This window comes from Acinonyx jubatus, chromosome X, assembly GCF_027475565.1.
Source record: "Acinonyx jubatus isolate Ajub_Pintada_27869175 chromosome X, VMU_Ajub_asm_v1.0, whole genome shotgun sequence".
Taxonomy (NCBI): Eukaryota; Metazoa; Chordata; class Mammalia; order Carnivora; family Felidae; genus Acinonyx; species Acinonyx jubatus.
Window position 1 is genome coordinate 98,115,334 of NC_069389.1, and position 27,889 is coordinate 98,143,222.

At 43.2% G+C, this 27,889-nt stretch overlaps 1 protein-coding gene and 1 long non-coding RNA gene across 12 annotated transcripts in view; one reads left to right on the forward strand and one right to left on the reverse strand.

Annotated features, from left to right (window-relative positions):
* Positions 1 to 27,889, forward strand: part of GRIA3 (glutamate ionotropic receptor AMPA type subunit 3) — a 265,856-nt gene that overhangs the window by 98,284 nt on the left and 139,683 nt on the right. The gene's annotated exons all lie outside the window — the stretch shown is intronic.
* Positions 1 to 27,889, reverse strand: part of LOC113597642 (uncharacterized) — a 159,142-nt gene that overhangs the window by 377 nt on the left and 130,876 nt on the right. For 3 of the 5 annotated variants that reach the window (XR_008289850.1, XR_003418429.2, XR_008289851.1), the window contains one exon: positions 16,126 to 16,269. This is a non-coding gene — a long non-coding RNA (uncharacterized LOC113597642). Of the gene's footprint in view, positions 1 to 7,214; positions 7,886 to 10,920; positions 11,807 to 16,125; positions 16,270 to 27,889 lie in introns of those variants that run through there. The other 2 variants (XR_008289852.1, XR_008289853.1) reach the window with 2 other exon arrangements.

Sequence of the window (27,889 nt, forward strand, 5' to 3'; positions counted from 1 at the left end):
TATACGGAATTCAAATTAAAAAAGGAAACAGCAGGCAGATGGGAGTGCAGAGGGATGCAAGGTGAAGAGGGCTGAGAAGAGCTGGCAGAGGGAGAGGGAGATGGGAGGGAAGATTCTAACTAATGCAGAGAGCATCCTGTTGTGCCCCAGTAGAATAGCAGAGCAAAGGCTCATTTCCCAGCACTTCAATGCTCCAAAGACCTCTCTGTTAGCCAGCCCTTCTGCGCATCAACAGAACACATGGAAGCTTGCCGTTTCACCTCGTAGCTCAGGAACCCTTCAAGGCCTTGAAGCACCTCCTTAAATTACCAGAGAAAGATAAAACTGATGCTCAACCTGATGCGATATTATTAATTATATTTTGCTTTATATTCACTCATTGAAAATCAGAAATCCCTAAAGGGTGACGAGGGAAGTACTTTATTAAGCCAGAATATTTGATGAATCGAGGCACCCCATTCCCGATGACATAAAACAAAATGGGCAGGACGGTGGGTGTTTGTAGGTCCATCCAACCAGAGGAAAAGAATCAAATAGAGATCGGTAGCTCTCACTTCACAAATGAGTGTCGTAGTTCCAAAAAGGGCTTCCAGGGCAAACCAGTCATCAGTATGTCAATTATCAATCACAGCCATACTCCTGAGTCAATCTTGAAAAGACACCCCAAGGTTTTGGACACCAAGCCCAAATACAGATGCTTCTTCTTTCCGTTATATTCTCACCTGATTTCTTGTTCAACTGTTGCCCATAAACAGTACAGAAAACGTTTCATCTTTGTGGTGCTTTAGGGTTGGACTATCGGACCAGTTCTATGGCAGAAAGCCAAATTAAATAACTCACTTTTTTATTATTACCAATAAGGAAGCTGAGGATTAATCAAAATTCGCAGGGAATGGACTCTTCTAATTAACAGAATCTTCTGATAAATTGTTGAGCTAAAATTAGAAGAATATTGAGATGACCCATTTAGTTTGGTCTATTTTGGGCAAATTTTCTAAAATGTCTGGTTTCGTGTCCCTGCCTTAAAAGTACCATTGAATCTTTGGTGTTTGAGGCTCATGCAGGGCTTTGGGGTTTTCAATCATGCGTTGTTGATGTCCAGGGGGAGAAATGAAGATACATAAAGCAACAACATAGATTGAACTCGGGACACAACTTTGGTGGCATCCCCAGTTTTAGAGGCCTCTGTCTCTTACATCAAAGGCATAGGGAGAGGTCAATGCTGTGACAATACTTTCAACTTGTCCATACATTTTGATGTCTAGATCTTATTTGATCCTTATTATACTCTTGGGAGGCAGATTCCTCACTTTATAAACTGAGGCCTGCAGATGCTAAGGGCTTGCCCAAGGCTGAGATCATACCAAGCATCTGGAGTCTCAGTCTTGTGTCCTTTCAGGAGAAAGCCCACTGTGATACCCATGGTGATTCTAATTTCCCTATATTTGTGCTCACTTCCTCCCAAGCAGGCCACACGGGCTCAGCTAATCCCACCGCAGTTAGAGAAACATCTGAGTGTGTGCCCAACTTTTGTAGCTCTCAGAATAGCTTAGGTGAAAGTCATGGCTAATGTAATAGCTGCTGCCATGATAATAGTGTCCTTAAACACCCCAGTTGAGAGCTATTTATTTTGCATAATATGATCTTGGCATACTAAATGCTCATTTGCATCCTTGTGTTGAGGACACTTTCCTTGTCTGTGGCATCACTGTCTGGGGGGATGAATTTTTTTTAGAAAGGTTTTGGTGTTTCCAAAGATACACTGCTGGACTTCTGAGTGGCCAGAGAATGCTAATGTTGGAAACAAAGGGAGAATGTGTGATCTGAGATTTCTTGCATGTCTTGTAAGTAATAAAAATAAATCATCACCTTTGATCTTTATAGTAATCTTACGAAGTTGGTAGAGCAGGTGTCATGGTCCCATTTTGCAGAAGTGGTCCTGAAGTTCAGCTTGGTTGCTATGGTAACCTAGACCTGGCTACACAAATCTTTCCCCTGTGGTGCTTATCAAAGCTCACTTTTCATCAGAATGCCCCAGAAGTTTGTTACAAATACAGCTTTCCCAGTTCCATCCCCGACTTACTGAATGAGAGTTTCCAGGATATATATATATATATATATATATATATATATATATATATATATATATATTGTATGTGTATATTATATATTATTACATATAGTATATAGTATATTACACATATATTATATATTACTATATGTATATAATATATATATATATAATATATATATTTGCCTGCCCTATCAACCTCATGAGATTGTTAAGATCAGCTGATATCATTTTAATTTTGTTACCGAAAATGAAGGGATTAAGATACTACAGAATGGCAGCTGCCTAGAGCAACAATCTCATGATCACACACTGGTGATCAGCACCATACCCCACTTTAGAGGTGGGGTAGCAGTGGGGACATACAAGATGCAAGAGACTCAGACTCTTGCCTTCGGGAGTTTAGAAGGTAGTTTGTTGCTAAGTCAATGAATTCTTAATTTCTAGCATGCATCAGAATCATCTGAAGGGCTTTTTTAAACACGAATTCCTGGGCCCCAGCCCCAGAGTTTCAGCCTCAATAGGTCAAGAGGCAGAAGCCAAGAATCTGCATTTTTAACTAGCTCCCAGGTGATGTTGATGCTGCTGGTCCCAGGGCCACGCGTTTTAGAACCACTAGCCTAGTCGTCATGTTAAATTTCATGGCAGTCTTAGGGTTTAAAAGAGATATTTCAGGGGTGCCTGGGTGGCTCAGTTAAGTGGCCACCTTTGGCTCAAGTCATGATGTCATGGTTCCTGGGTTCGAGTCCCACAGCCAGCTCTGCACTGACGGCACGGGTCCTGCTTTGGATCCTCTGTCTCCCTCCCTGCGCGCACGCACACGCTCTCTCTCTCTCTCTCTTAAAAATAAATATTGAAAAATAAATAAAAGAGATATTTTGGAATATATGTGTAAAAGAAAATTAAAACAAAAGAAGACAAAATTACCTGTCGTGTTCTATTGCCTTTTCAGTGTCCTCCTCTTTCCCTTTCCCTGACCACACAATGTTTTGCATCCCGGCACCTCAGTCGCAGAAAGAAATCTTTCTGACCTCTGAAAAACAATGCCATTTGCCTACCACAAATGCACTGGCTAGCACCATTTCTAATGGAAACATTTGCTTCCTTCATGCCCTGCTTTCTCTAGAAATAGAAGAGCCCCCTGCTTTGGAGTCTAGAAGGAAGCAGCAGAGGGACCGGAAGGTCTCTTCCCCCCTGCATCAGGCAGTGCTTCTCAAAGTCTGACCCCCAGATGAACAGTAGCAGAATCACCTGCGGGTATTTATTAACAATGAAAATGCAGGCCGCCTGGGTGGCTCGGTCAGTTAAGCACCTGACTTCAGCTCAGGTCATGATCTTGTGGTTCCTGAGTTCGAGCCTCACTTCAGGCTCTCTACTGTCAGCACAGAGCCCGCTTCAGATCCTCTGTCCCCTTCTCTTTCCGCCCCTCTCCCGTTTGTGCTCTGTCTCTCTCAAAATAAATGAATAAATTTAAAAAAAGAAAGAAAGAAAATGATGGGACTCACTGTAGACCTAGTGGATCAGAATTTCCAGAAGTGAGACAGAAAAGTGGGTGCATCAGGTACTTACGTGCTTCGGGTTATTGGTGTTTCTGGTACACACTAAAATGGGAGAACTCCTAGAAAAAGGATTTACTGAATGTTAGGTTTAGCCAGGGACCCTAAGGAAAGTCTCATTTCTCTTAATGGACCACCACTTCCCCTTTCCTGGACCTACATGTCCCACAGGAAACCTCATGACACTAAGAGAGACACTAGGCTCCTCCCTCCTTCCCCCTTCCACATGACCCGCCCCCACAAACAGTATGAATCCATTTGCCTAGAACATCTCTCAGGTTGCTTAAAGCACACACACCTAAGTCCCTGACAAATTCCACCCAGTGAAAAAAAGATTTGGTTTTTTTAAGATGCTTTTATTTTATTTTATGTTTATACCTTCTCTCTCTTTAAATTTTTATCTCCCCTGCTTCTTTATGACACATTCTGGAGATGTTTCAAAGCTATTTATATTCCATACTGACTTTAGTCTTTTTAATGTTCTGAGAAATGCCATAGCTTATATTGGAATGATGCACTAAGATACAAGAGAGAAGGCGGGCGGGTGGTGGGGGGGAACTGGTGAGGAGAATAACTGAGAGCAGCATTGATTAGAAAGATAGTCAGACATAAGGGCAGGAAGTCTCCTTCCACGGCACTGAAATACTGTCAGTTCATTACCTGGCACGCTCCTCTTCCTATCTTTCAAGAGTGAGGAAGACTCTAGAAGTTTGAGGATGAAATGCAATCCCTTCACTGTAAGTCTGCCAGTGTTTTTGCTTTGGGGTTCATTGTTGAGTTAGAACAAGTATATAGTTTATGTCTCCTGGCTAGTCACTGTATAACTTTTGTTTATTTTCATTATGGGCAGTACAATTCCACATGCGGTGGATTAACTAATGAAGGTCAGAAAACACCACGGGGGCGTACGTTGCTAGAACACAGAGACATAGAACCAAATAAGCGAGCCTTCTGGTCTTCTGTGGGGGAGGGGGTGCCCACCACGTGCAATTCATCAATGCTCAGCTTTAATGAGCTTCTAAATTCTGTTTCTCTTGCTCCCTCTCTTCAAGGGTGTGTGTGTGTAAGAGAGGCTATGCCTGAAAACAGCGTGCTCGCGGGGCACCTGGGTGGCTCAGTCAGTTGGGCATCCGAGTCTTTTTTTTTATGTTTATTATTTTTGAGAGAGAGACAGAGTGTAAGTGGGGGAGGGGCATAGCGAGAGAGGGAGACATAGAATCTGAAGCAGGCTCCAGGCTCTGAGCTGTCAGCACAGAGCCCGATGCGGGGCTCGAACTCGTGAACTGCAAGATCGTGACCTGAACCGAAGTCAGGTGTTTGACTGAGCCACCCAGGCGCCCTGTGGGCATCCGGCTCTTGATTTCAGCTCAGGTCATGATCTCGAGGTTTGTGGGATCGAGCCCCACGTCGGGCTCTGCTCGGACTGTGCGGAACCTGCCTGGGATTCTCTCTCTCCCTGTGTCTCTGCCCCTACCCCACGCATGCGCATGCACTCTCTCTGTCTCCCTCAAAATAAATAAATAAAAGTTTTAAAAATGTGTTTGCATTAGACATCATAATCGTGTTCTCAATTTATACAGCACAGTAACTTTTACAGTTCTGCAGAGGATCGTATCCAGTGCTCTTTTTTTGCATTACTTTCCAGGATCATGCAAATGTTACTGACAACTAAATAAAATCTGTGAAATAAACAAAAAGTCATCCCCACGAAACTTCCAAATAGAGCCAGCCCTTTGGAAGGTGATTGCTTCCAACACGTGGTAGATGGACACCCGGAATCTTTCTTTGGCTACAAATGTGTCCTTTGATGTCCCTGCCACACCTGTCAACCCAGTTGTTGGAATAGAAGGAGCAACCCTTTGAGGCTAACAGATTGGAGAACTCTGTCATGAGTTAAGGCTTTAACATACAGGCATTTCTTCAGTTAGCTATTACGTCACAAGGCCCTGAGGAAGTAGGACACAGGACGGGTTCAGCTTTGGTTTTGTTGGTGGTGGTGGTGGATGGAGGTCAGGAAAGGCCCGAGGCTGGGGAGCTGGGCACACTGGCGTAGCAGCCTGACTTGGGCGAAGCGCTCTAGTGAGGCGCACTGAATAGCCAGGAGCTCACGTTAAGGTCCCAGGAGCCTGGCGACAGGGAGATCCGTATCTATTAGGATCACATTAGGCTGCAAGTAAGCAAATCCTGACTCTTGGCAGTTTAAACACACAAGGCTTTCCACAATGTGTAACGGAAACCTCCAAGTAGGTAGTTGTAGGCATTGCTTCCGCCGTTCACGAATGCCGTCAGAGACCTAAGTCCTTCCCTTCGGTTTCACCGTCCTTAGCATGCTGCCTTTCACCTTCATAGTTGTTACCTCATGGTCACAAGATGGCTGTGACATCAGTGCTCCCGAGAGGCAGGAAGATGAAGAAAGAGCGGTACAAATCACATCCATCACCTTTTATCAGGAAAACAAAACCTTTGCCAGTTTCCCCAATAGGCTCCCATTTAAGTCTCCTTGGCTGGCACTATCTTACGCGCCCCACCCACTCGACACCAGTTGCAAGGGAGACTAGGAAAGAGAGTATTTAGCTGGGCACGCTGCCACCTTAAACAAAACCGGGATTATGTTAGCAAAGAAGAGGGAAATTGATCTTGGGTAGACAACAAACAGTGCCTGCCAAAGACCAAAGGGGAGCTTTGGCCACTCATTCAGTTCAGCTAATACTCACTGGGCACCTACTGGGTGCCAACCACTGTGCCATGTGCTTTGACATCTGGCTTTTGCCTCAGGCTATCCAGAATTCAAAGAATGAAGCTTCTTCACTGGGGTAAATGACCAAAACTAGCGTCTAGCTGTGTGTCAGCTTTTATTTTGTTCCCGACCACCAAGCTGCCCTGAGCTTTGAGAACGTAATTTCATCTAATCTTTCAGATACTTTGGGGGCAGAGATTCAAACATCAGCTCACCCGCCCCAGAGATGGACCTTCACAAACAAAGGCCTTTGAATTTTAGCTATCAGGGTCATTTTTTAAAACCGTGCATCAGAGTTATTTTATGCATGCAAATCCCTTTCTGCTTTTTAATTGGATTTGTGCCTGGATGTACTGCAAATTGCTTTTGAGGCCGGGCTGCGGAATAGATTCCAGCTACGGACAGCAGTACAATGGCACGGGCGTCCTAGGTGCCAGCTCGCCTCTCCACCTGTATTCCCAGACAACCTCCAGTCTCATCCTAGGCTGCTGACTGGTCGGTACAGAGGACTTCTTACAACCTGAACGTGAGTTTCGAAGACCTCTGCCCCTCAAAAGAGAAAAGGCAAGATGACCAAGAGCCCCAGAGTGGTATCTAGTGAGGGTTTGTTCCTGGGAATTCTCCCTCCAAGGAGAGATGAATGAGTGGCTCTCCGGAAAGGAAGGATCTTCGCTACTTTGATGCGGCTGGGGCTGACCACAGAACCCCTGTAGTTTGAAGCCCAAGTTCAGTAACATTTTGTTTTTAGGAAGGGCAGAATGGAAGAGGAAGTCTGGGAGTGGCCAGTAGGGCCACACTGTTGAGACTCTTCAAAGTTAACCTTTCCGCAGGCTGGCAAAACTACCCACGCAATGTGAATGAGAAGAAATTTCTTGCCCGCAGATTTTTTTTTTCCTTGGCCTGTCAGAGTGAAAGTCCCGTTGATGTTGTTTCTTGGGGGCCTTCTGATGACCAGTGCATTCCATTCCCAGAGAAGGATAACACGTTCTGTGGTATTGCTTTATCCGGTCGGACCATTGTCACGCAGTTGATATCAGTGCCCTTTAGGTATGGTGCAAAAAATGGGCAGGTTTTTTTGTTTTTGTTTTTGTTTTTGTTTCTGTTTTAGTGGATAGGGAAGGGAAGGTTTGTAGTTTAGGCAGAGGTGTCCCAGGAGGAAGTCCAGAATAGACGAGGAAGAACAGGTGGCCACTGGACTCTGGAGAAAGGAACTGGAAAGTGGCAGTGTTTTCTAGATACTCAGAGACAGTAGCTGATAAATCTCAATCATCAAAGATTGCATGAAGAAATTTAAGGGGGGGGATAAGGCTGATGGAAGGGCAGAACATCGGTGGATTAAACGCAAGGGTTCCTTCCTACTCCGTGCCATCTGGCACATCCCCGGTACTTGTGCTTACCCGTACCTGATATGAAACGCTGCCCACCACAACATCGTCATAGATCAGAGGCATTGGAACTGGTGGGTGGGAAGGGTGATAATAGCTTGCAGACTAGGGCAAGTCAAACAGGTATGGAAGGGACCTAGGAAGGAGAATGAAAGAAGCACTCAACCGCAGAAGCAGAAGGGAGAAGGGAAAACACAGGAAGAAGAGACGCCGCATATTAAAACAACAGCAACAAAGGCGCCTGGGTGGCTCAATCGGTTAAGCATCCAGCTCTTGGTTTCGGCTCAGGTCGTGAGCTCACAGTTTCATGAGTTCAAGCCCTCGTTGGGATCCAAGCTGACAGCGTGGAGCCTGCTTAGGATTCTCTCTCCCTCTCTCTCTCTGCCCCTCCCCCGCGCACGCTCGCTCTTTCTAAGTAAATAAAGGTGACAATAATAATTATATTAGCTAACACTTGGACACGGCCTACCAAGTGCCAGGCTCTGTTGGAAGCACCTCACATGCATGAACTCATTTAATTTTCATAGTAATCCTGTGAAGTAAATGTATTATTATTAGCCCATTTTTACAGACTAAGAAACTGAGGTACAGAGTTTATGTCAAAATTGGATATCTGTAAAGTAGGGACAAGCAATGAAGAACCTGTGTCCTGACATCATTCGATCTCTAAACTTTTCAGTTACTTAAGCCAATAATGCCTTCTTTAAAGTAGTTTCAGTCAGGTTTCTGCCCCTGGTACCCCAAAGAGACCTTACTAACAATTGAAGAAACAACAACATCTGTTGGCTGCATGTCATGGACAAGGCACTGGGGTTAAGGGCTTCATATATGTTATTTTATTTAATCCCGACAACCCAATGGGTTAATAATACTGTTAATATTACCCCTATTTTGACAATTTCAAAATTGAGCACAGAGACCTTAAATAACTTACCCAGTATTGCGCAGCTAATAGGTAGCAGAGCTGAGAAATAAATCCCTACAGTCTGATTCTAGACTCTGTGCTCATAAGCTCTGGTGGGCAAATAGAGAATGTCACCACTCAGCAGTGAACAGCAGAAACCGAAGGCAGCCACATTCCAAGTGTTCCCTTTAATGAGTAACCTGATAAAGTTAGAGCCACCTGCTCATATTTCCAAGAAATCAGCTGTGACACGGGTGAACATCTGTTTGGAGGCTCCTTAATCTTGGGAAACTGTTATTTCTGATGCCTTTCAGCCTTGACTCTCCAGTGAGGAGTAACTTAGCACTAACAGAAGAGAGTTCGGGGATCTCCTGTGCCCAAGCGACTTCCTTCCAAACAGGAAAAGGAAGAGGCTGCGTTGAAGGCATCTTTCTAGGTGGCTATGGCTGGGAATACTTTCTCGAACAGGAGACCAAGTAGCATCAGGCCCTGGGAAGCACCAGACTAATAAGATTCGCGAAGCCAGCACCAATTGAGCAAAGCTGAGTTCTGCTCTTACATGCCTGCAGCCTCTCCCTGTGATGGAGCTTGGCATCATCCTTATGGCTTTCACTCAGTCCCCGTGGGCATTCTTTCTTCTCCAAGGGCCCTACAAACAAATGAGTTGCTGTAGCTTCACTGCCGAAGAAGGAATTGCGTGTATGTTTTTCGTGTTGATGTTGTTTGATGTTTAAGGCACACGCAAGCCTGTCTTCTGAGAATAAATATTGGCCGAAAAATGATAGCCTATTCAACTGGGATTCAAACAGTTAAAGATTATGAATGGCTTTCATTGTTTTTATAACTATTAGGAGGCTCCCTTGATAATTCCCAGTTGATTTATATCTTGGCCTCTATTTCTGCATAGCCACCATAAAAAAATGCTATGTTAAATAATTTCATATTAAAAACAAAACCGGAACTTAATCTTCACTTAAGAGGCAAACCATAATTTTTATCAGCCTTTGCAAATGGGCCTTGCTGCCCATTCATTAAATGTCTATAAATGTTTGCTAGTTCTTAGAGGTTGAACGATTAAAAGGATAGGAGAGACATGAATTTTAAAAAATCAATCACTGTTTGTAGCTCTATTCCCAAATATATCCTGCATGGCACAGTAGATCTTCTCCATGAGACTGGTTAATAACAAGCATTCTGCATATTTTATAATTATGTGCACTGCCAGCAGAGTGTAGTCGGATTTATAGTACATCTGAGTCCCCGGAATCAGAGTCGTGCCTCACAGCACCTATCATAACAAATGGCATGGAGGGGTTCTTTATATCACAGGATGCTGAGTTGGATATTTAAATAGCATACCCAGGAAGCGTTCTGAGTTATGGTCACCCTGCAAGAAGGGGCACCACCCAAAGTACACCATGATTTAAGTGTCATGGCCCATAGCTGGAGCCAAACGCTCACTGAGTCAGAATTAGGATCTATAAGAAAGCGAATGAATAATTGCTCCAATAAAACCCAAGTCGAATGGGAGCAGATTGATCAGAAACATTTATTCGTTCTGATTGGGGTTTTGGCACACTCCGATTTGTAGACGTAAGAAGCAAATGACACAAAGATACACGCAAGGCTCAGAGTACAATTGTTTTCAATGAAGGACATATTTGGTGGAAGCATGAGAGGGGGTCCAATCTCCTGAACCTCTTTTCTATCTCCATCCTTAAAGTTTTTGGAATGTGTCACTAAAATAAATGATATGTGGGAAGAGAGTCTGGCTTTGTCTGGCGGAAAAGGTATTCTGTGAGTGGAACAGTATTTCTCCACTCCCACTTAGAATGAAGGGAGAATGATCTTTGGTTTTCCATGATATATTTGGGGAGTTTGGGGAACAAGCTTTGATTTAATGTGTGCAAAATAATTGCTAATGCTACCTTGACTTTTTATATTACTTTTGCTTGTCAACCTGCTGTTCTCAGATAATGTTTTTGGATCTGACTGCTAAGACTGGTATGCTTCACTCTACTTCGGCAGGCTTTGGAGAAGTGGGGAGACTTATGCAAAGTCCCACAACTAGACCAACAGAAGAGAGGGACTAGATTGCAGGTCTCCCGACTTCCGGCCCAATGTTCTTACTACTGAACTGTGCTATCTATAGCCTACGCTTCCCCTAGTTCATTTACTTTGAGAAAAGTATGTAAACGAACGTCCAGGATGTTGTTTTCTTACCCCATTGCTCATGACTCAAACTGGTTGACCTCCCCCCTGCCGTTACCAGCACCCATTTAAAAACCTATGTCTCCTGCTACTATTCAAGAGGCTGAAATACCAAGATCATCTAACTGGGACTTGAGATAAATTACACCATGTTCCCTCAGAAATTACTTTGACACAAATAATTACTCCAATAATAAACAGTGGAAAATACGGTGTTAAGTACGATCAGCAAATCTAAATGGCCTTAATCGGCATTACTAATTTTTGCACACAAATAAGTAATTATACTACTTTCCTTCCAAACTTCAATTTAAACGTGCAAAGCCCACTTAGTCCACTGAAGCAGAAAGCGGAAGCCTTTACCAAAGTTGACAACCCACATGGTAACGTGTCGCCTACTATACATACCTTAAACCCATCTTTATACTGTTCATGGTAACTATTGGCACAAAGCTTTACATGTAGTAGGGTTTTCACGAGAGCTTGTTAAATGAACAGCTGCTCATGACCTGTCTCGAATTTCCATATTACTGTTTATTCCATGAGAGTAAAATGCCTGATTTCACCTTATGTTGTGATATCTAAGTTCTTATATAGCTTAGTTTATTACAGGGATCCAAGCCTGCCTCTCCCAAAACATACCAATTACGGAGAAGACCCTAAGATGCCGTCCCCTATAACCTTGCTGCTTAAAGTGTGGTTCATGGGCCAGAAGCATCAGCATCACCTGGGAGCTTGTCCAAAATGCAGACTCTCAGGCCCCACGGCAGACCCCTGGAATCAGAATCCACATTCCCGAGATCCCCATGTGATTCACGTGCACATAAGAGTTTGGGAAGCACTGTGCTGTGGGAACAGTTATTCCTGTCACCAGGCACCGATAGTCACCCTGCAGACTCCAGTCCACAAACACGCTGTGAGCCCCTGTGGGTCTGTTAGGCGCTGTAGAAAATACAGAAAAGGAAAAGACATTTTTTTTTTTTTTTTTTTTTTTACCTAGGACAACATATAATCTAGTCCTAAATTGTATGCTTTATGCTGCAATAACGCAACCATAAGGAAGATCAGGCGGGTTGGGTTATCCAAGAAAGGCTTTGTAGAAATGGAGTTATTCACAGGCTACCAATCGCTGTTTGGGGAAGTAGCGAAAACCGGTAACCATAGCTAATGTTTACCAAGTGCTTCCGTTTGTCAAGGCCCTAGGCTTCAGTTTTTGATATATTATGCCATTTGCTCCTCACATTAACTCAACGAGCCAGGTATAGTGTAGTGGCTAAGTGTGCCAGCTCTGGAATCAGATGGCCTGGGTTTAATCCTGTCTTCACTATTTACTAGCTGTGTGATAATGTAGAAGATATTTAAACTCTCAGTGCCTCAGTTGCCTCCTCTATAAAATGGAAATAATGGCACCTACCTCAGGGGACAGCTACCCGTGAGAATTAAAGGGGTTGAAATGGATGAACACTGAGAACAATGTCCAGCACATAATAGCCATCTAATAAATACCAGATATTACTATTTTCATTTTATGAATGGGGACAGTGATGCACAGAGAAGTTGAATAGCTTTTCCAAAGTCACACAGTTTATAGGTGGTAGAGTTACAACTTGAACACTGCTTTGGGTGACTACAGAGCCCACCTTTTTTCTTTTTCTTTTTTTTTTTTTTTTTTTGAGAGAGAGAGAGAGAGAGAGAGAGAGAGAGAATCTCAAGCAGGCACCATGCTGACAGCGTGGAGCCTGATGCTGGCCTCAAACCCACAAACTGTGATATCATGACCTGAGCCAAAACCAAGAGACAGATGCTCAACCGACTGAGCCACCCAGATGCCCCCAGAGCCCACACTCTTAAATCTGTTACATAACTTAAAATGTGCCTGAAGTTGGAGAAGGAGAAGACAATTCTAAATCTAAACTTCTCAAATTACTGTGAGCCCAATCCTACTGTGGATGCTGGGCCCACACAAGAATTAGCTGAAAATGTTTGTGGTAATGTCTTCATATACGATTTCAAGCAGATTTCACTGTTTGAAACAAAGTTCATAAAAGCTTTTGTCTTTCAAGGGATGGGTATAGCTTTACCAAACAATTCTCATTCTTCTGCCTGGATAACTTGATGGCCAGTGGCAGGGACATCGAGAAATTTTACAAGAGTAAGGGGCTCAGGTTGTTCCCAAGACCTAAAATAAAGGTATCTTCCCCTGATGAGCCTGTTACATAACAAATAGAGCTTCTGGGCAAACCACACCTTTAAAAGACAGACCTGAGGGGCACCTGAGTGGCTCAGTCAATTAAGCCGACTTCGGCTCAGGTCTGATCTTACCGTTCATGAGTTTGAGCCCCACATCAGGCACTGTGCTGATAGCTCGGAGCCTGGAGCCTGGTTCGGATTCTGTGTCTCCCTCTCTCTGACCCTTTCCTGGTCACATTCTGTGTGTGTGTCTCTCTCAAAAATAAATAAACCTTAAAAAAATTTAAAAGACAGCCCTGAAAATTTTTAGGATAGTTTGGAATCATATTTCAGTCATGGAATCTGATGTCACTGGATCAGAGAGTAGATTTTAGTTCTTTTTAGACTCGGGTTCTTGTTCAGATAAGATGAATTCGGTGTTAAAATTTTGGCTGAGCTCTCTTCTGTGTAATCTTGAACTGTCAGTATCCTTTTCTGGACCTCGCTTTCCAGGTCTATAAAGTAAGACTGATTGGATGATCTTTAAAGGTCTTTCCAACCCCAATATATTCTTTACGGTTTTGAAAGCATCTTTCATTCACACCAGTTTTCTCCTCCCAGGTCTCTAATGAGGTGGGAAGAGCACGGATTTTGAAACAAGACAGACCTGGGGATTGTCTCCTTGCTCCCAGCAGAAGCTGGATGGTCTTGGCCCAAACATGCCCTTCTTTGGGCCTTAATTTCCTCTTAGAGATTATAATGTTCCCATCCCCCAGGTTGCCGGTGGTTTTGTGTAGTAGAAGGCACTCAGAGTACTGCTGGAAGTCTCCTCCTGACATTCTGAGGATCATTATATGGACCTATTGCTCTATCCACACTGAGCAACTTTCGTATGCTAACATAAGTCAAGGGTAACCTGAGCCCACGTATTCTCCTAATATGGAAATCATTCGCTATTCGCGCAGTTTCCAATGAGGGGTTTAATCTCTTGATAAGGTCAGAGAAAGTCTGGGGAAGCAGCTATTTCAAAGGTCATGGCTTTCCCCTTGGCAATTTCATCTTCTGAGCCCTGAAAGGGCAAGTGTCCGCCATGACGCTCCTACAACAGAGTTTGTTTCCTATGGCTGGGTGCCCGGGGAGTGTTCCAAATCCAAGTTTTGGAGCATAACATTTCTACCGCCAAGCCCTTCACCATTTCTCACCTTTGAAGGGTCTCCTATAACTTCAAGGACCACTGCAAAATTTCTTAAAAGTCAAACTAATTTTAGCGTATTTAGATTTTATTCAGGTATGCTCTGTGGCACTTTGCGGGAAGGGTAGGCTGTGGGATCTACCAAGGGTGTGTCCAGGCTCCTGATCAGTCACAGAGGGAAGCAGAACTACTCAGCAGTGGGCAGAATGTAAGTTTGACCAACCAAACAAGTCATAAAAGCACTCCTTTGCTTTCAGAGGCGTGCTTTGGTCCCAGTAGGAAGGTTTAGTTCTCCTTAGTCGGAGGGAGATAGTTCTCTCTATCCAGATAAATGAAAGGACACTTCCAAGGAATATTTGTTGCCTTGGTTTGGGTGACAATGGACTGGATTCAGGAAGAGATGTTAAGGTGAATGAAGTGCATGATTCACCCAGGGGGATATCTGCTGGCAGTGGTCTGTCATCATTTTGAGACTTACATGCTTCACCATTTAAACATTCTAAGGAAATGTGTATCTGGGAAGGCACTGTGGTTAAAAGGTCCACTCCTTTCCATGAAGTTCTGTCTATGCTTCATGCTTTTCGTTGTCACTGATTTCAGGCAGGGTCAGTACTGGTCTAGTGCCACTCTTCACAATAATGCCACGTTCTTTGATCCCACAATCTCACCCCCTCTGCCCTGCTGTCTGAGTTCCATGTCCCGGGAACATCCTGGCTTGCTTCAGGCATTCCTCTGTGGGGAGAATCTCCCATGACCCAAAGGCTCCAGTTTTAGTGCTAAGCCCAAGGAGAATCCAGTGAAGGCATACAATGTGTCTGCCCTAATTTCAGGTTCCAAAATAACATTCAGCTATCTTTTTATAGTAAAATCTCAATCATTCAGAGTCTGATGGGTCAGAATCTTCAAATAGCCAGAATTTCTACCCAGAGTTTTTAGGAAAGAAAGAAGCGATTTTAAAGAGAGAGAGAGAGAGAGAGCAGGTGATATCAGAGATTTAGTAAAAGTGGCAATTTCCTGCACCAGGGTCAGTACACATTTGGCCCACTATAGAAGTCCACTTTCGACTTCTATAGTCCTGGGCAATGAACACGTACATTCAGGCCGAGGGCCCTGAGGCATTGCAAGATCCTTGGGCACCAAGAAGGATTCCACAATATTCACTTGGTTATATTTGTTGAGGAAGAAAAGTGGACTTGTGTGCATTAGAGATATTTTCTGTAGCATTTCAATAATCCCAACACAAGGACTTTCTGTCAAGCACTCGGATACCCAGAAAATTCCATACACGTTACTGGAGGGCACTTTCCCCCTCCTCCTGGCTTTCCCATCCTCTGAGCATGCCACATTCCCCTCCGGCCCTTAGTGTGTGCATCCATGAAATAAAAACATTAAAGTAGATGATATCTAAGGTCCCTTTCCATTCTGACATTCTATGATTATTTTATCTCTAGGATCTCTTAACATGGCTTCTACGTTTCTGGCACTGTGCGTAATTCTAGCAGGGCCTGCCTCGAAGGAAAACAGTTCCTCTGAGTCTCCCCCTGTCATTCAATGCCTTTGAAGTACCAAAGGCCAGGGACACAGTCTCGGGACTATTAGCCCACATTGACTAGGGGCAGAGGTTTTGCTGATCCCATCTGTGAAGGCTAGCAGGGCCCTTTTGATGACAACCCTCAAGAAGGCCAATGAGGCCAACTCCCACGTAAGAACACAAGTCCCTCTGACAAGCATGGAATTATTAAATAAAGAATTAAATGAAAGAAAGTTTTGGCAACTGCTTCCAAGAGGGTTTTACTGGCCTGGAGCTAGTTTGAAATTAAGTTTGCATTATTAATTGAAAGGCAAGAAGAGAGTCTTGGAATAAATCAGATAAAATAAATAAAAAGATGATTTTACTTACTGTCAATAATGCCACAGGCAGTCTTGGGATTTGGTGGCAGTGTTAACAAAAATGCCTTATCTTCTTAAGATTTTTTTTTGCCAGCTCTCAGCAGGTCCAAATGTATTTCCGGTCCTTCTTCCCCTAAACGGTGATCGTATAAAGCTTCAATGACAGAAAAAAAAAAAAAACTTGAAATTTCTACAATGATAAATATTTCTGAGGCCATAACTCATCCCTCAGGTAAATCTAGTACCTGGATACTTCTTCCCATAAGAAGAACTTGCTCTAGAAGCTTGCCTGAGCCACAGTCCTCAAACGTGGGACTTAGGCTTCTAGGAGTCTAAGAGAAACTTACTTTCAAACTGAGTTTATCCCATATGATCTGATTTTGAACCCACACCCACCCACCCAAAGTTTACTGCTGGAGGGTGACTGGTTCCACTTACTAAGGGGCGCGATGCCAAAACTTGGGAACTAACAGAACCAAGCAAAAAATAAACAAGACTTCAGAAGACATGTCTCCTGTATTCCCCATGCCTAATTATAGGAGTTGGTTATCCTCAATGCCAATACTGCTCTTGAGTTTGTCCATTAGCATCCATTTTTCTTCATTACTTTTCTTCCCAATATATCAAACGTCCTCTGTTTACTTTCCATTCATCCTTCAAGACTGACAGCCGCTCCCTCTGCACTGGGGAAGATTTGGGGGAGTGCAGTTCTACAGAGGTGAATATTTGGTAGAAGTCTGGGAGCTGAGCACGGAGACAGTCATGCGTACAAACTGCACAAGAGATAAGCATAAGAAAGTGGGGCCGTTTCACATTTCCAATAGCACCAGGCCTTTGTATTTAAATTCATTCCCATATCCAGTTATGCGGACACATATTCAGTTATAAAGTACGAAAAAGATTCTAGAATTAACTACCAGTGAATTTGAGTGTAGCCACTATTCGGTACTATTCACGCCTTGGATTCCGTGTCCCTATTGCAAATAACCCAGCAGGTCGACAGAATGGCTGGAGATGGGAGGCCAGGGGAAGCAGGGTTGGGTAGATTAAACGGTCTATTGAGACCTCCACTTGCTCTATCATTCTGTTAGGAGTCATTGATGTTAATGCTCTTGGACTATTCTGTATGAATAAGGCAAATTGTAATAGACCCACAAATTGATCATTCAACAATCTGAGGCCTGTTTTGAAAGATGGTGCATAAGGTCTTTTTTTTTATTCATCCCTTGGGTATGTGGATAATTCAAAGGCAAGCACTAGACATATCTGTTGAGTATGTCTGAATAATTGGCCAGTTTGATCTTTAATATTATACAGTTACTACTCTAGCTGTATCTAAGGCTTTATGCTTCCCTTTATGTCACCAGATCACAAATCGCTATCACATCATACATCAAGTACAAGGCTCAGAGAACAGAACAAGTGACGATTAAGACTGTGTACCAGACACACTCTTCTCTAGTAGGAAGGAAAGGAGTAAACTAACATTTAGTGAGCACCTACTGTGTGTCAGACACTGTGCTAAGAAAGTTCACACACATCATCTAAAGCATGTTCTGTATTGGAAGCAGGGTTGCTCTATTCAAAGAATAGCTGGTGCTTGAGAGAGTGGAGGAAGAGGAGGTATTGCATTTGGGACTCAATAAATCCAACAACAAAATACTGATCCAAGAAGTAGCAGCAGAGTACCAGAGGAATTTGCCTGTCAGAAAGATCCCAACATCCTTGGCCGACCGAAGCTAGGATATCAAGAGGCTCAGGGAAAGATGCGTATCTTTTGAGATGACCACACTCCAAGCAAGTTACATTGAGCTTGCTTGGCTCTCCAGAGCTGCGAGGCCTGGGGGTGGACCCACACCCCTGTGCTCACCCAGCCGCGCCCACATATCTGCCACCTCCAGATAACCCTCTCTCTGGCCCTGGGACACAGGCTGATCACACACCATTTCCTGAAAAGAATTCTCCTGTGTCTTTCTCCAGGGATTTTGGCAGAAGGCTGGGGAGGATGCTTTGTGTGTCCTTTGGCTTTCAAGTGAGGAGCTAATGCCCAAAGCTCGGAGCCAGGGGGGAGGTTTGTCCAAATGCCTGACCTAGAAGGGCCATAACTTCACTTCTTTTCTAATTAGGATAATTAACCTCCCCTGCTCGTTCATTCTATTCCAATCCAGAAAGCTTAAATTAAAATGGCACAGGGGACTGTCGGGCTCTAGGGACAGGAAACCATTTACAAGCCTTTCATCTCCAAGCAGCTGCCATCAAGGCAAAGTCAGGACAAAGTCCTCCTAGCATCCTCACCCTGGAAACAACCTTGGGATGCCTTTAGGACTGCTTTCAGAGTTTTCATCAACGTAAACATCCCATCAGCTATCAAATTTTGCCGAGCTCCAGAGAACTGGCTGACTAAGTTGGAATCGGGGCTGTGGGGATTGCTCATAGTAGGTAGCATATCGCTTTGTATTGTTGCCTGCACTTTGTGGTGGGTTCAAGGAGACCAAAAACGGATGCCTTCAAGTGGGTGGCATTTGATGTGGGATTTATGGAATTTGTTCTTTGGCAACAACCACTGGAGGCAAAACTTCAGGAGCATTTCCTAAACTGGAATCCAATAGCAGCATTATCTCCGTCTAGTAGCGTTAATTCCCCATACCTCACCTCTGAAGCGGCTTCGAGAGTTCCTCAAGTATCTACAGCTTCCGTGCTGCCTAGGCAGATAGCCCTGGGTATAGTCCTCTGGGTGTTTTGTTCCTCGTTACTACACGACTCAGTCCAAGGTCTCCCCTACATGCAGCCCTTCACGCCTGTGAGGGAAGCCACTGTGTTCTATAGTCTTTCTGCCCAGAGCTCTCTGGCTGCAGCCTGTTGTGAGCCTCCATGGCTGATGGGAAAGGCAAGATGACAGAGTAATAGATGAGGTTAGGCTGCCCATTTGGACTGAGTAGTAAAGAGTTCTTTCCAGCCTGGTAATGCTAAGATTTTCCCCGGGTCTACCTTGGTTGGAACCTTGAAATATCCCCCGTAGATGAAGACCCTGACTTGCTACTCAGTATGTCATAGAGCCATCGGCATAAATGTCAAGAGACTTGTCCTGGGCCTAGGTTGAACAATTGAGTCACCCTCCAGCCTTTGCCAGTTCGTGCTCTGGTCCCCTCCTAGCCCTACACTTCCCACCCATAACCTCTACCAAAGCCTAGGCTGTCCTTCCTTCTGAATCACCCATCTGTGTTAATCAGCCAAAGTGCGGTTCTCAGTAGATATATAATAATGACCAGACTAGTGCTTCTTACATTCTGCTGTGCTTACAGATCACCTGGGGAGCTTGTCAAAAGGCAGATTCTAATTCATTTAAGTCTGGGGTGGGGCCTGAGAGTCTGCATTTTTAACAAGCAGCCTTGGTGATGCCAAGAACTGGTCCATGAACCATACTTTAAGTAGCAAAGATGTCAGTACAGCATGTTTAGGGCCTTCTATCATTGATATGCTGATCTAGGGGCCGTACTTTACGCAGCGAGAACATATACCATCTTCTGAATGAGTTTAACCCAACTGCACCACTTGGAGTAAGAGATAGTGACCTCTCTTCTTGGCAGTTCACGATAGCATCCTTTCATATGAAGGCTAAAACAACACTTTAGTGTAACCAGAGCTGTGCGGAGGGCGTGGCAAATGTGGACCTTGGCATAGACTATCATTCTTGGGACCTGGGTTACGTGCATAAGCCTTTCTGGGCACCTGCCCTGCTTCCTGAAGCCAATCATGCAGGCCAAACTCATTTTGGGTCCAACCACTCCATTTATTGCATCTCCTTTCACAGTGGCTCCGGATGGCTGCTGCTGCCACATCACTCATGCTGTGATCTGCATCAGTGGCTAAGACAACGGAAGCAGCTACATCATCCAAGGCACAATCCATTTATTTCATGCTGAAAAAAAACAATCTTCTCTCCAAGTGGGGCCCGCTAAGCTGGGCAGTTGCCACAGCTTCGAGTTTATGGGAAATATGCCTTTTGCACCATTTAGTTCCTCAGTGGAGAGCAATGTACCCCTTGAGGAGGCCCCAGATGTCATTACTTCATTGATACTGGGCTGGACAGAGCAAGCCCACTTCTCCTCTAAAGCACAAGGTGTATAACTCCTGGAGTTGTCAAAACATAAATTTGCTGGAGAAATTCACTGCCTTGTTTCTTTCCTAAACTAATTCCTGAATCCTTTCCTCTTTAGCATCGCTGCTGATTAGGTTCTTTACTCAAAATAAACCTTGAAGAACATTGTATTTGGTTTAGGGGATGCTCTATTACACTGATATTTGCAGAGCTAAACACTGCAGATGGGAAGATTTCCCTAAGAAGATTCCAGAGCATTGTGATTATGTGGTTTTGATCCAAAATATAAACATGTTTTATGGCCTAAGGGGCTTGTCAAGCAATGTTTTAAAACACACTGGCAAATTTAAGATGGTTTTAAAAGTAGGCTTATTTGAGGATCCCGAATGGTCCCAAACCTATACTCCCTGGTAGCCGCTTGAGAACAGGTCTTGCTGGACTGACCCATTGCTGGCTCTGGTAGGGTCTCCAAGCCAAAGAAATATTCACCATTAACTGTTTTCCTCTTGTCCACTGGCCCTGCCCCCCTATGCCAGTTACTTGCCTCTCCTGGAGGATTTAATAAATACTTTCATCCGCATAGGACCCTACAACTCCACCTCTCCTTCAAAATGACACATAGAGACCTAATACACTGGCCACTGGGCTCAAATTTGCAGCCAAGAGGAACTCACTTAGCCATTTTGTTAAGTTCTGTCACTGAGCACTTTGCCTCAGTGAGCACAGAAGCTTTTTGGGCATGGTTGACTAGTCCCTCCTCTAACCCAATCATTATGATGACTAGCTACATGGTTCCTAATTAGATTCATTTTATTCAAATAAATTCCTAGCTAGTGCAGTTTCCCAGCAGTCCATCACTAGAGTCGGCATCTTAACTGTAAGTGATTCAGGGTTCTCCCTCCGTAAGCCTTCCAGATTCCAGCTTGCTGAAGCACTCCTAAATTCGGTCATAGCCATGTGGTTGTTTGTCATTTGTGACTCATTAGCTCGGCTTGGTAGGTACCCTGGCTAAATGAAGCCAAGGCCATGACTTTGATGGTTGCTAGGGACAATTAGCCTCCCTCTAGTCCACAGGTCTATACTTTTTCCTCCATGTTGGCCAGCCAACCTTCTTAGTAATATGTGCCATTTGTGGCACAAGAGGCTGGGCCTAATGGTGGGGCTGGCTTTGTTTGCACCTCTTAACTTCACACCCACAGCTTGAGTGAAAGTGTTCATTTCTAAGTGAAACACTCATTAGGAACAATGAGGGTAAGTGAACAGAAAATTTTATAAAGATGTTTTCTCACTGTCCCTCTTTCAGATTATCTTTCCTTTTCTCTAAGTCCTAGCCTCCATTTGCCTATTAGCAAAATAGAATGATCCTTTTTATTATTATTATTTGAGAGAAAGAGAACACAAGCAGGGGAGAGGGGCAGAAGGAGAGAGAATCTTAAGCAGGCTCCACGCTCAGTGTGGAGTTTGATGTGGGACTTGGTCTTACAAACCCGGGATCATGACCTGAGCCAAAATCAAGAGTTGGATGCTCCACCGACTGAGCCACCCAGGCGCCCCAGAACAAAATGTTCTTGATCCACTCTCCAAATTCTGTCTGAGAGTACCTATTTATATAGTCCTTAAGGGACCCCTCAAAATAGAATATTGAAGAAACTGAGTCCCAGAATGGGAAAGGAACAACCACAAGTTCACCCAGTTTAATGAACCTCTCAAGACTTTCTTAGAAGGAAAACCCTAGATTGCAAGGAAGTAGAGACATGTATAATACCTCCTCTGAAATTTATCCTAGGAGCAAAGAAAAACATTTGAAGATTTTTGAAAATGAGCATGGCTCTTCCACAATCAAAAGAATGAGAACGTGAAAGCCAGTCTTAGCGAACAGCTTGGCTGGAAGGGGAAGGACTGTTGCCACAGCCCAAGCAACTACCAGTAATAACTTCACAATAGCTGGCCATCATGGGAATGTAAAGAAAGGCAAAGACACAGAAAGGATGAATTAATTTGACTTCATGTTTGCTCAGGGCAATGGAAGAGCCAAAGATAATGCTCAGATTTGCTAACTAGGAAATTTGACAGAAATAGGGAAGTCAGGAAAAAAACAGCTGCTTTGGAGGCTGGGGGCATCTGAGACAGTGTGAGAAAGAAGAGCCATGATAAAACTCACCCAAGTCTAGTAACTCCAACTCAACTCCAAAGGTGGCGATTAACTGATGAGCGATATGCCATTATCCAGAGAACCCCGGCTGTGTTTCTGTTAAGCATTCACTTACAGTTGATGGCACAGTAAGTAGCCTAGTGGGCCTGAAAAATTCCAGGGTGTCTTCAGGTAGTTATACAACAATGTGTTCTAAAGCCCTCGCTGTCATGGAGAAATACATAAACAACGTATGACTCCATATTCCCTGAACTACTGCACATATTGGAGTAATTTCAGCCACTGATGAAGAGAAAGGACAGTTTGAGCTTGGAAGTCAAACCCGGGTGTCAGTCTCAGCTCCAAAGTTTACTAGTTATGTGCATTTATTTGTAAACGCGTACCTCTCCGAGGCCCAATCTCATCTGGTAATTGGGAAGAACTACCTATGCTTAGCGTTGTTGGGACGATTAGATGTAATAATGTATAGAAATGCTTACCACACTGCCCACCCCAAAGTAGGCATTCGGTAAATGTGAATTTATACTCCTATCCCATACTTTACAGGGAAAGTAAAAGCAGTTCAATTTAAAATCTGAGGAATGAGGGTGCCTGGGTGGCTCAGTCGGTTAAGCATCCGACTTTGGCTCAGGTCATGATCTCACGGTTCTTGGGTTTGAGCCCCGCGTCGGGCTCTGGGCTGACAGCTCGGAGCCTGGAGCCTGCTTCGGATTCTGTGTCTCCCTCTCTCTGCCCCTCCCCTACTCACGCTCTGTCTCTGACTCTCAAAAATGAATAAACGTTAAAAAAATTTTAAACATGAAATAAAATCTGAGGAATGAGAGTAAAATATTTATACGTGAAACTATGAAAATATCTATTATTCCAACAATGACTTAAAGGTGGCATTCAACCATAACCCCTGAGAGATAGTCATCACCATCTGTAGTCTAAGATTCTCAAGCTAATAGTAGATGGGTGTGAGAGCTTAGAACCCTGATTTCCCCTGCCGTCTCAGTCAGGTGATCTGTTTGATGAGATATGTGTTGAGCTGAGTTTTAATGAATGAGCAGTTTATATGATGGAAATGGGGCTTTTCTAGGTGTTAAGGGGCAGCCAGAGTAAACCACTAGAGATGGGAGAATCTGGAGATGGCTGTGCCTGCATGAGGATGGTGTGATTAGGCAAGGTGAATCAAGCCATGAGTTTCAAAGCCTGTGTAGATTAGAATGGGCCCCAGTACCAAAGGGGAGGGAGACCCAGCTAGATCTGAGGAGGAAGTTATGCTCTAATACACAAACGTACTTGTGGAATTTCTGGCTTCCCCCTGCAAAGGCATTGAAGAAAAGAGGAACAGAGACTTTAAGGAAGCCACAGAAGTCTTGTAGGCAAAGTTACAAGGAATATCCACAATGATTTTCCTGTTGGGTTTTTTTAAGTTTATTTACTTACTTTGATAGAGATAGCATGAGTGAGGGAGCAACAGAGAGAGAGGGAGAGGAGAGAGAGAGAGAGAGAGAGAGAGAGAGAGAGGGAGAATCCCAAGCAAGCTCCACATAATCAGCATGGAGCCAGATTTGGGGCATGAACTCACAAACCATGAGATCATGACCTGAACCAAAATCAAGAGTCAGATGCTTAATTCAGCCACCTAGGCATCCTTCCTGTTGAATATTAACTTTTACTCAATACCAAAATGAATCTTTATCCAGAAAAACACAACAGAAACATCACTTCACATTAATATTGAAAGTTAAAACATGAAAAGGGTTGTGGTCATGGTTAAGTTGGGATCCACCACTGGAAAAACCATTTTCTCCCTCTGGACTTCAGTTTCCTATTTGTACAAGGAAGAGATTGGGGCTGTCACTAAATTCTGACTCTAATATTTGAGAATGCTAAGAGACTTAGGAGAATCCTGGCCATCTCAGACAACCTAACTTCTCTACAGTTCAGGCGAGATTCAGCCACTCTTCCTGGAGCCCAAGGCCTGCACAAGATGAAACATTAGCCTGTAACCCTTCTTCACACTGTTAAATCCACTATCATATCCCCATTGGAAAAACTCAATGGAAAGAAAACAACTAATCAAAACGCGTTGATCTTCATGATGTTTTTATGTGTGTGTTTCTCTTTTTAGCACGAGAGGGCATGTGAAAATACTTATTTACCTTGTAAGTTTGCACACCTCACTTGCAGTGTTTCCAAAGCAGTTTTTAGACCACAGCATTAAGTCAAAGGGAACTTTTTTCCCTCAAGGGGAAAGCATGCTCGCCGTTGTCCTTAGGACTGTATCTCTAGCCCCTCTGTATCCTCTAGGCGAAAGCTTGCCCTTAATATTACCTTTGACAGCCTTCCAATAGTATCAGGATCAAGAAATCTCTGCACTTGCAGGCAGAATAGGCCTCAGTCCTTTGCAATCACATCTAGACCCCTTTCATCTTTGACATAAATCTGCCTTCATTTTCTACCCCCTTTCCTTATTACTGGTAGCCAGCACCCATACCTGACCCTCAAATCTCAGAAATGTTAAGAGGTTTGGCTTAGCCTTGCTTTCTCAAAATTAAGAATGCCAAAGAATGTTTCCAGCTAAGCACTCTCCTGATAAGAAATCTTTTCTTAATAGAATGCAAGCACATATTTTCTGAGCTTAAGTCCCACCTGGCTCAATCCACCTTACTTCTCCCTAGGCACAGGCCACAATGTAAGCTATAAACTACTGTGTACAAAGGGAAGCCTTTGTGTGTGTGTGTGTGTGTGTGTGTGTGTGTGTGTGTGTATATATATATATATATATATGTTTTATCCATTCATCCACTGATGGACATTTAGGTTGTTTCCATTTCTTGGATATTATAAATGATGATGCAGTGACCATAGGAGTGCATGTATCTTTTTGAATCAGCCTTTTTATATTTTCCAGATAAATATCCAGAAGTGGAATGACTAGCTCCTACGGTATTTCTATTTTTAATTTTTTGAGGAATCTCCATTGGTGGCTGCACCAATTTACATTTCCACCAACAGTGCACAAGGGTTCCTTTACCTCCACATCCACGCCAACACTTATTTCTTGTCTTTTTGATACTAGCCATTCTAACCAGTGCAAGGTGATATCTTATTGAGCCATTCTAAGAGGGTGAGGTTTCAGTTTGCATTTCCCTAACAATTCGATGCTGAACATCTTTTAATGCGCCTGTTGGCCATTTGTATTTCTTCTTTGAAAAACATGTCTATTCAGATCCTCTGCTCATTTTTTAATTGGGTTGTTTATTTTTGTTGATGGTGAGTTGTAAGGGTTCTTTATATATTTTGGATACGAATCCCTTGTTGGATATATGATTTGCAAAAATTTTCTATTCAGTAGGGTGCCTTTTCATCTTGATGATGGTTTCTTTCACTGTGTAGAAGCTTTTTAGTTTGATATATTCCCATTTTTTAAAAATTTTTGCTTTTGTTTCTGTATTATTTTTTTATATCAGACTTTGTGTGGTTGAGGATCAGAAGGCTTGCCTGTTCTGCTTTCTCCAGACGTTAAGCAAATCTACTCCAGATGGTCTTTCAAATTTCCTCTCAGCTGACAATGCAAACCAAGTTTACTTTCACCCAACACTGACGTATCTATTTGGGCATGCTTTCTCAGCTTATGATGAGAATAGAGCTATGTGATTCGCCAGCAGGGAGACAAAGTTCGGGACACAAAAGAAAGATGGAAAGGCAGAATTACATGCACCACCAGTGTCAGAACCAACTCGAAACTTGACAAGTAGTCGGTCAGTAGTTACCACCTCGACCGGGATATTTGAGTGTCAGGAATCCTTCAGGCAGCCAAACAATACCTCCTACTTACTATTGTCTACAATTTCTCCATTAGAGTTTGCCCCTTTACGTTCAGTCTTTGATTCTGATTGAAAACACCAATTCTCCGTGGAGGGGGTCACCATTAAGCTTTAATCTGCCATGGGCAGTCTAGTATGAGTAAAGGGTTTGATTTGGAGTGAGGGAAGATCTAGATGGGGAAAGAAGAAAGGGATATGGAACTGAGACATGGGGAGGAGGGGGACCTTCTGTTCACAGACTCCCAAATTAGCTAAGGTCCCATCCTAATAATGCAGGTGCAAGGAAGAGAAGATTTGCTGAGGGTCAGCTTTTAATTAAAGGGAAACTTAAACAAACACAGTTATGAGGAATGAAGACCCCAGGGAAATCTTAATTCGCTAAGGGTAAATTGGGCCGGGCGTGGGTGAATATTTGTTTTTATCCTGTTCCCTAAAATCCACAGACTGACATCCATATGCAAACACAGAGGGATTCTTGATTTTTCCATCTCGAGCTCCTTATACACAGAAGAGTTTCTGCATTAGCATCTCAAATTTAGACAATCAATATATTGATTTTGGTGGACACCAAATGTGTTTCAGTCAAATTAAAACAAAAACAAACAACAATAAACAACAAAACGTGGATTCAGATGTACTATAGGAATCTTTCCATGAATTCTTTTTAAAGAAAAGTACATTTGTAATATGAATAATCATACCCTGGAGTGTTGGAGTTGAGCTCATATTTTTGAATATCAGATTTCTTAGATATGACCAAATATAACTCAAAATAACTGAATTGGGCTTATCATCTCTCTCTTTCCTCTGCCTCTATTTTTCTGCTCTCCACTTGTATCTCAGAAACCACCTTCATGTACCATATGTAGCTTCCCCCATTCACTTACTTTGCCACAATATACAAGATAATTTTATCTGAAATTCCATGGAGACCAAAGATGTAAGAAATGAAGAGAGTGGTTCACCTAAGTTTCGGGTTTAAAGCCCAGGTGAGCACAGGAATAAGAGCAGAAGAGAAATTTTCATTTGCCTCCTTTCATCCCACATAATTTTTTAAGTTTATTTATTTATTTTTTAGAGGGGAAAGAGATGAGCGGGGGAGGGACAGAGAGAGAGGGAGAGAGAGAGAATCCCAAGCAGTCTCCTCACAGTCAGCACATAGCGCCCAACATGGGGCTTGAACTCACGAAACCGTGAGATCATGACTTGAGCCAAAATCAAGAGTCGGTCGCTTAACTGACTGAGCCACCCAGGCACCCCACATAATTTTTTTATGTACAAGAATATTAATTGCATAAAATGTTAAACTTCTGTTAATTAAAATGTGTCACAGAAAACATTAAATGTCAAATAAACTGAATTAAAATATATGTGACATATGTTACAGACACTTATCATTAATATATTAAGACTCTTGTAAATCAATAAGAAAGCCATTGGGGCACCTAGCTGGCTCAGTTGGTAGAGCATGCTACTCTTTATCTCATGGTTGTGGGTTCGAGCCCCACGTTGGGCATGGAGCCTACTTTAAAAAAATAACAAAAAGAAAGAAAAGGAAAGCCATTAATATCACAGTAGGAATCTGAACAAAGGAAATAAATGGGAAATTCTCAAAATAAGGAATAAACATGGACACAAAAAGTTTTAAAAGTCATTAACTTTACTAACAGTCAAAGAAATGCTAAAAAGAAAGAGAATCTTTTTA